The sequence below is a fragment of the Heptranchias perlo genome, chromosome 26, assembly GCF_035084215.1.
Source record: "Heptranchias perlo isolate sHepPer1 chromosome 26, sHepPer1.hap1, whole genome shotgun sequence".
Taxonomy (NCBI): domain Eukaryota; kingdom Metazoa; phylum Chordata; class Chondrichthyes; order Hexanchiformes; family Hexanchidae; genus Heptranchias; species Heptranchias perlo.
Genome location: NC_090350.1, coordinates 28,464,988 through 28,473,027, shown reverse-complemented (window position 1 = coordinate 28,473,027; position 8,040 = coordinate 28,464,988). Strand labels below are relative to the sequence as shown.

At 43.6% G+C, this 8,040-nt stretch overlaps 1 long non-coding RNA gene across 1 annotated transcript; it reads left to right on the top strand.

Annotated features, from left to right (window-relative positions):
- The first annotated feature begins 3,638 nt into the window (after positions 1–3,638).
- On the top strand, positions 3,639–6,717 carry LOC137342838 (uncharacterized). Its single transcript, XR_010967360.1, has 2 exons — positions 3,639–3,787; positions 5,568–6,717. It is a non-coding gene; the product is annotated as an uncharacterized lncRNA (long non-coding RNA).
- The last annotated feature ends 1,323 nt before the right edge of the window (positions 6,718–8,040 follow it).

Genomic DNA, 8,040 nt, shown 5'->3' with positions numbered 1-8,040 from the left:
ACTAACTGGGGACTGCTAAATCCAGCAAAGCAACAGCCTTTAAAGAGCTTTTGGCAGATTGCCAAAAAAGGAGGATGTTGTGTTGGTGACAGAAACGTTAACAAATTTTTCATAGTGGCACAGTGGAGATGTGCAGAAGGGTCAGAGGCCTTGCTGCAGAAGGCGCTCTAAAGGATGCTGGCCCTTTTGGGGCCACCTCCAACAAAAACATAGGTGCCGGTTGCAGGAAGGGAGGTCATTGACCAAGTCACTGAGGTCACCCAGCTCCCTTATACATGTGTGCGCTGCAGATTACCTCATGTGGCAGATGTTTCTTCAGTAGCTTGGCTGTGTCACAGTTTGGAATCTTTTGACCATTTCTCCACAGAAAAGATTTGGAAAAAGAGCTACTTTTAATGTTGCAATTTTAAAGTATAGTGCATTCACACCAGGCTCTGTGACACTAAGGCCTAGAAATTCGGGAGCGCCAAATATCCTGTGCCAGAATGGTGAGGAGTGAGCGCCCCTGAAAGCAGGCCTCAGACCTCATTGTCATAGAGCCGACCTGGCGCAGCAGCCCGCTGGTGAAGAGAGGAGAGGAGAGGAGTGAAGAAAAATTGGGCCATTACAACAGCCCACAGGTAAATGGGTCTGGACCATTGGCTGGGGGGGCGCCTGGGATCCACGAGTGGGGGTCAGGGGGAGTGATCGAGGATTGTGGCCGGGGAGGGGGGAGGAGGAGGAGGATTGGGGCGGTTCAGGAGCGGCGACGATGGGGAGATGGTTGGGAACGGCGAGTTCGCACCCACCGCCATTTTAACTACCTGGTTTTCGGCAGCATCGAGGCCGCCCTCTGCAGACAGGTGGAGGCATCATTACTATTTAAATGTCAGGTTCCAATCATTCAGGACAATACGATTTTTACTGCTAACTGCGGCAGAGACGCTCAGCACCTGGCCCGCCAGTGAAACCTGGGACTAGGCAGGATCGTGACCAGAAGGGGCCCAGGTAAGTACAAATTTTGGGTTTTTTGAAGGTTTCCCTGTGGGCCAGGAGGAGCAAGAATGTTCCTCAGGGAGTGAAAATCCAACCTAAAATGTGTGCTCAATCCTCTTGAACCCACAATCTTCTGACAGGCGAGATTGCTACCAGTGAGCCACGGCTAACAACTGTTTATACCTGTATTTGTTGACCCCTCACAAACTCCTCATCTTCATTTCTATTATGCAGCGTATTCAGAACCCTGAAAGGAATGCCCATCCTCACCCTTTGGAAGGTGTGTTGTGAATGCCGTTCATAAGCAAGAATAATGAAGAGAAGTCGTGGTGTGGAAAAAAAACAAAATGCAAAAATATAGGCTTAAAAGCAAAATTAACTAATGCACGGAGCAAACTGCAGCCAAGGGTGCATAAAAAATGAAAATAAACTCACATTCTCTCTCTAAGGAACTTCCTAAAGCATTCCCAACACTCTGGAGCGCCGAGTTTTATGGGTGAGGTTGACACTGTGGGCAAAGCCTCACTCCAGTTTTTAAAATTACTGGCAGTAAACTTTACCACAGGACTTAAATGTTTAAATGAGGCCGCGCATCTGAGAGTGTGGCTTCATTCTTTGCTCCCAAATTGTACCTCACACAATCGGAAAGTGGTGGGGGGGGGGCGGGGCAGTGGGAATAAGGCACACGCCCTATTTTGTAACCCTAGACTCAAGTGTGAGGCCTTACAAAATTTACCCTTTGGTGTTCATAGTCTGTGTCTTTTGTCGCAGCAGGCCTGTGAAATGTAGTGGAACGCTATAATGAAATTTGGTGAGACTGTTTCCGTCTGGATTTAAAGCCTCTTCTCAAGATTTTTCTCATGGTCACTTTCCTTCTGATTGTAATTTCACCTAAGTGCAGTAAGATTTCAATTTCCACTGATACGATCTAACACTATTCTGATCAGCAAGCCGACATTTTCGTAAAACTCTGATAAGTAACAAAAATGTTAGTATTTCAAGTCACTGTGGGGAAGGGTGAGGGGCCATGGGCTTTGAAAAAGTTGCTGTTTTAATAAATGGAACAACAGAAAAATATGGTGTTCATTCATGCCAAAAATTGGTTTTATGTGAAAAATATCAACAGACTCAAAACAGCCCAAGTTATTTTTTCAGTTCACATCAAAGATCGTGCTTCTTCGTTGTTGGGGGCATTGAGACACAGTAACTTTCAGAAGCTTACTGTGGGGCCTACACAAAAGAGTTTTCAGGAAAACTATTCAATTTTTTTTTTACCTGAAAACATATTGGGGTAGATTTTTGTCTTGGCCCGATTTTGGGCCCAGACTCAGTGCTGAGTAACTCGTGCGCGCCCAAACGGAGAGGGCCTCCACAAGCAGCTCGCCTGAGTGAAGACGTCAATGCCGGCGAGGCAGGCGGCCCTCAGCTAAGTCCTGCTTTGGAGAGGGGAGGGGGGAAGCATTGGAGCATGCTATGGAAGGGTCCGATCGCAACTCCTGTGGAACTGTGGGAGCACTCCTGCTCCTCTGGCTCCACAGGAATTTTTAAAAAATTTCCACCGATTGGCGGTTGCGGGGGCCACTGAAGAATCCTGAGCTGGGCAGGCCCGACCCCAGCCCTGCTCATTACTGACAAATTTCTTGATGGTGTCCTTCAATAGGCGTTAGGCCCCTAATTTACATATTTCAGGGGCCTAATGCCTGTTTTAGGCATCTGCCCGTGACACCTTTTTAAAAAAAAAAGGGCCCCATGTATTTCGCAGTGGGACCAAGGCCTGCGCAGATTGGGTGCAGGCCGTTGGTCCCACTGCTGAGTTGTTATGCTTTGCACCCTTTTTATACCCGAAAAACGGGCACAACGCATACCAATTACTACCCCATTAAGTAAAGGGAAAAAGATCTCTGAGTGGCAGAATTTCATGAATAGTCCCTCTTTGGCAAGATGCTCCTTTCCATTGGAGGCTGAACTTGTGACCTTCATATTATGAGGGTACAATGGGCTTTGATTGTGGATGGTGGGAAAAGCGAGTCTGAGGCTTATTGTGCATTCAACAGGCCTAACTAGCCTGGCAAGAACTTTAGTGTGTTTTTGCAGCAATTGATGTTTAAATCAATTTATGGCTGTGACAAAGTGGCATGGACTCCAGACAGCTGAGGAATTAAAGTGTGTATCCTGACTGATTAGTGCTTGTGCGGAGTTGAACAATGAGGGGAATTCTTTCACACACTAAGAAAGAAGAATGCGCACATTGATTAGCAAAGGCCAATTTGTTCATTCTGAAACAGAAGAGGAGGAAAGCACACCACTGTGCCTCCCGGCCTTTCTGATGCTTTTCATTTAGGGGCCTAACCATTCTGATGTTGGAATCATTAAAATATTTGAATGCAGCGCAAATATGTAATTCTTTTCTTGCATAATCTTTTCACTTCCTGTTTAGGTGTTGACATGACTAAGTGGGTAGATAGCCTTACATTCTAGATTAGGTCCTGCAACTAATAACAGAACTGTACTTGATCTTTCAAAAGCACATCAAATAAAAGTGGTGTACGCTTGCACCCATTCTGATTGATACATTTGATTGTGGGCCCTGCTACGTTTGAGGCTAAAGTCTCCAGTGCATATAAATCACCATGCCACTCCTGATCAATTAGCAATGACTTTAATCTGTATGAGAAGGTGTTACCAACTCCCGGAGGATAGATGCCAGTATAACTTACACACTCCAGCAATTGTGCACTCCACATTCGACCAGCGACTGTCAGCTGAACAAAACTCACTCATGATGGAGGAAGGGCGTGATTCATGCTACAAGGTAATTCCCTTCAATTTGAGAGTGTATTCTCTCATTCCTCCTTTTTTATAGAACTGTTTGACTAATTCTTTATAATGTTAGTATGGAGAAGTGAACTTCAAGTACACTACAGTTGAATAAATTACCTCCTAAAAGCATTATAAATTTATACTGCACATCTCAGCAATTCAGGAAGTCAGGAGAAGTCATAGTCTGATGCTCACAGCATCCATTCCAATCATGTTTTTTTCTAATTCTCAATCTCGGATAAAGTTTTTAAATCCTAGTCACTACTAAATCTCATATTCTAAATCATAATCTACAGCCTTAAATATGAGAAAAGTAAATTCAGGCAGTATGAAATTCAAATTGAAAGACGATTCAAATCTGACACTCTCATTCTTGAATTTTACACCCAAAACCAATTTGAACTTTACATTCAAGCACCTAGAAATAAATGTAAAAATCACCCCTTGTGAATCTTGCACTGTCACCAATGTTGTAAATTCACCAGTGGCTGTCACTGCTGCCAAAGAATCAGGACCCTGGGGAAAGCTTTCCTCTGTAAGCTGGCGGAACAGGCTCGAGGGGCTGAATGGCCTACTCCTGTTCCTATGTTCCTATATGAATATCAAAACCCATTTATAACAAACCAATTTATGATCTTGTTATCCATAGGGCACAGAGGAAATCTTTCCCCATAGCACATTCAAAGCAAGTCTATTATAATAGTCTCCCTAATAAAAACTTTTAGAGGTATTTTTCCTTCAGGTAATATGCCTGAAGCCAGACCGCGTCACAGATCAACTCCCCATTGGCAGGAGCAAAGTCCTTTGAAATGAGAAAATACACTGAAAATAATTAAATTATTGAAATCGGTTAATTAAAAATTCAGGGAGTGGATTATTAATTAATCTGAACCTTCACCTTTTATTTTACATCCTGTTACATAATGAACCACAAATTGTTTTGTGAGTTGATACCGGAATCAATATAGTGTCTTAGCTACAAGTTTGCCAGAGAAAAAAATATGGCCACTATTAATTTGGACACATTGATTAACTGATTAGAAGATTCCAGGAATGTCTCTTTCTCTTTAAAAAAAAAATTCTTATCTATTTTCCTCCTCCCCTGAAGGTGTTAACTTTGTCCTAATGCCCATGTGTGAGTCCTGACAGTGACATTAGGCGGGGAAGTCTGGATACGGATCAGGAGCAAAAACCCCAGCTGGATTTCCACTCCCTAATCCTGGGACACTGTACCAACTTTAACAGCCCTACCTCCAATTAGGCTGCGATCCGTTAACACAGCAGGAACTGGGTCCTTGGTTTATTTACAGCTCGCCTATTTTCTGGATAAGCTCACTGAGCCTACAGGGCTGCTCCCATAAAATGATTTATTTTGATAATGTATCAACCCTTTATAAATTATGCCATAGGATGAACTTTGTACACATGAAAGAATAAATTAACAGGTTATCCCATTTATTTCTGTTATCCAGAGACTGATGCCACACCTTAATAACGTAACTTGTAATTTAACTTTTAAAAAAATTATTAGTTGATCTCCCATGTTGGTGCTTATGGACAAATGTTGTGTTTGCTGAATTTGTGATTATTTGCACATAGATATACCATTGTGTACTTATTTCTGATGAGATTTTGGTTACTGTTTGAGTAATTTCCAGCAGCTTTTCTGATGGAAATTTCTTGGACACACGAATCTCCATCAAAGTCGGGCACCTCAGCACCTCACTCTACCGCAAGCCCACAGACAAACTCACGATGCTCCACTTTTCCAGCTTCCACCCTAACCACGTCAAAGAGGCCATCCCCTATGGACAGGCCCTGCGAATACACAGGATCTGCTCAAACGAGGAGGAACGCGATGGACACCTACAGACGCTGAAAGACGCCCTCGTAAGAACGGGATACGACGCTCGACTCATCGATCGACAGTTCCGACGGGCCACAGCGAAAAATCGCATAGACCTCCTCAGAAGACTAACACGGGACGCAACCAACAGAGTACCCTTCGTCGTCCAGTACTTCCCCGGAGCGGAGAAACTACGCCATGTTCTCCGCAGCCTTCAACATGTCATCGATGACGATTAACACCTCGCTAAGGCCATCCCCACGCCTCCACTACTCGCCTTCAAACAGCCACCCAACCTCAAACAGACCATCGTTCGCAGCAAATTACCCAGCTCTCAGGAGAACAGCGTCCACGACACCACACAACCCTGCCACGGCAACCTCTGCAAGACATGCCAGATCATCGAAACAGATACCACCCACCAGGTACATGGTTCATACTCCTGTGACTCGGCCAACGTTGTCTACCTCATACGTTGCAGGAAAGGATGCCCCGGAGCATGGTACTTTGGCGAGACCATGCAGACACTGCGACAACGGATGAACGGACACCGCACAACAATCGCCAGACAGGAGGGTTCCCTCCCAGTCGGGGAACACTTCAGCAGTCAAGGACACTCAGCCTCCGATCGTCGGGTAAGCGTTCTCCAAGGCGGCCTTCGAGACACTCGACAACGCAAAATCGTCGAGCAGAAATTGATAGCCAAGTTCCGCACCCATGAGGACAGCCTCAACCGGGATCTTGGGTTCATGTCACGCTACATGTAACCCCACCAGGGGGGGAAAAATAAGTTATCTGTTTTTTATACAACTGGCCATTCTTTGTCTCTCTCTCTCTCTCTCTCTGTCTTTGTAATCTGACCGCTTGCGTATTCAGTGGTCTTAGGTGTAATGTTCCCCTGTCTGAACACCATCCATGCAGAGGTGTAATAACAGGCAGTTGGAAAGATTATCTGTAATCACCAGGCATTGTTCTGTGACTATATATGCGGTGCTTTGATGGAAACCTTCACACACCTGACGAAGGACGAAAGCTCCGAAAGCTTGTGATTTTCAAATAAAACTGTTGGACTATAACCTGGTGTTGTAAGATTCCTTACATTTGTCCACCCCAGTCCATCACCGGCATCTCCACATCATTTCTGATTCTAGTTTCACAAAAATGTTGCAAATACTGCTTGTGCTTCTTGTCCGCTTGCTACCTTCCAGAAATTTGACGAAAGGGAATTGTCCTTAGTTTGAACTCATTTATGTCTACAATATAGGGCAGAAGAATACAACCAATCTTTCAGTTCGTTACCTATAAAACATCTTCCCAAAAGATCTTGTTTTGAAAATGTGGGCTTGCTGATAGTTTCACTGATTCCAATAGTGATAAGTCATGTCAGTGAAAATTGAAAATTGTAGAATTTTGAGCTATAAAATAAATGAATTCCTTAGCTCTCTCCAAATAATAGCTTGCATCTGGGTATCATGACATGCAGTCAGCAGAATTATCAGATCTGGGACAATAGTTAATGATCATGACATAGGTCTGACATGGAGAACATGGTGATCTCAGACTTGTGATCAGCAAACACCGTAAATTATCAACCATAGGTGTATAGGTGGAATCATTGCACAGTCCATATAATTGCCAATACTTTGTGTTCAATTTCACTGTAGCATTGCTGTGTGGATTTGAGTGAACAACCGACATATTTGCACCAAGATCATCTATTTGTTTAATGATGGCTCCTAAACCTATTGGATTAGCATCCACATAGATCTCTGTTGGCTTATTAGTAACAAAATAGGCCATCACTGTATGATGCCTTAGTGATTGCTTGAGCTGAACTAGGGCATGATAATACTGTCAGCCATTTTAAGATGTTACTTTTGGTTGTTAGCGTTTGCAATTTTAATTTAGCCAAATTGGGAAGGAAACACGAACAGTACGTAATCATACCTACAGATTGCAGACTTCTGACATGTTAGTTTGGGTGCAACATTGTTAATTGGGTTGACCTTCTTGGGCTCTGATGACATTTCCCACATTGTGAAATTAGGTGAAAATATCCAATGTGCTCCTCACCCTCACTTCTTGCATGTGACTAAGGTCATTTTCTTGTAGTGTGTGAAGAATGCTGCGAAGGCATATACAGTATCGTGTTCAGCTTGGTTAGGTACATGTATCAGAATTTCATTGCTTACATTCAAGATGCTTTGAATTCCTCAATAACTTATCTGGTGGTACATGGAACTACATCTGCCATTGAAGATATACCAAAACCAAAATATCTTTTGTCTTGTTTCAGACCAACGTGTATTACAAATATTGTCGTATAACCACCCTTCTCATTAAGGTCTAGCTGGTGATACTTTAAGAAAACATATGATCCATTTACCGCTTTCATAATA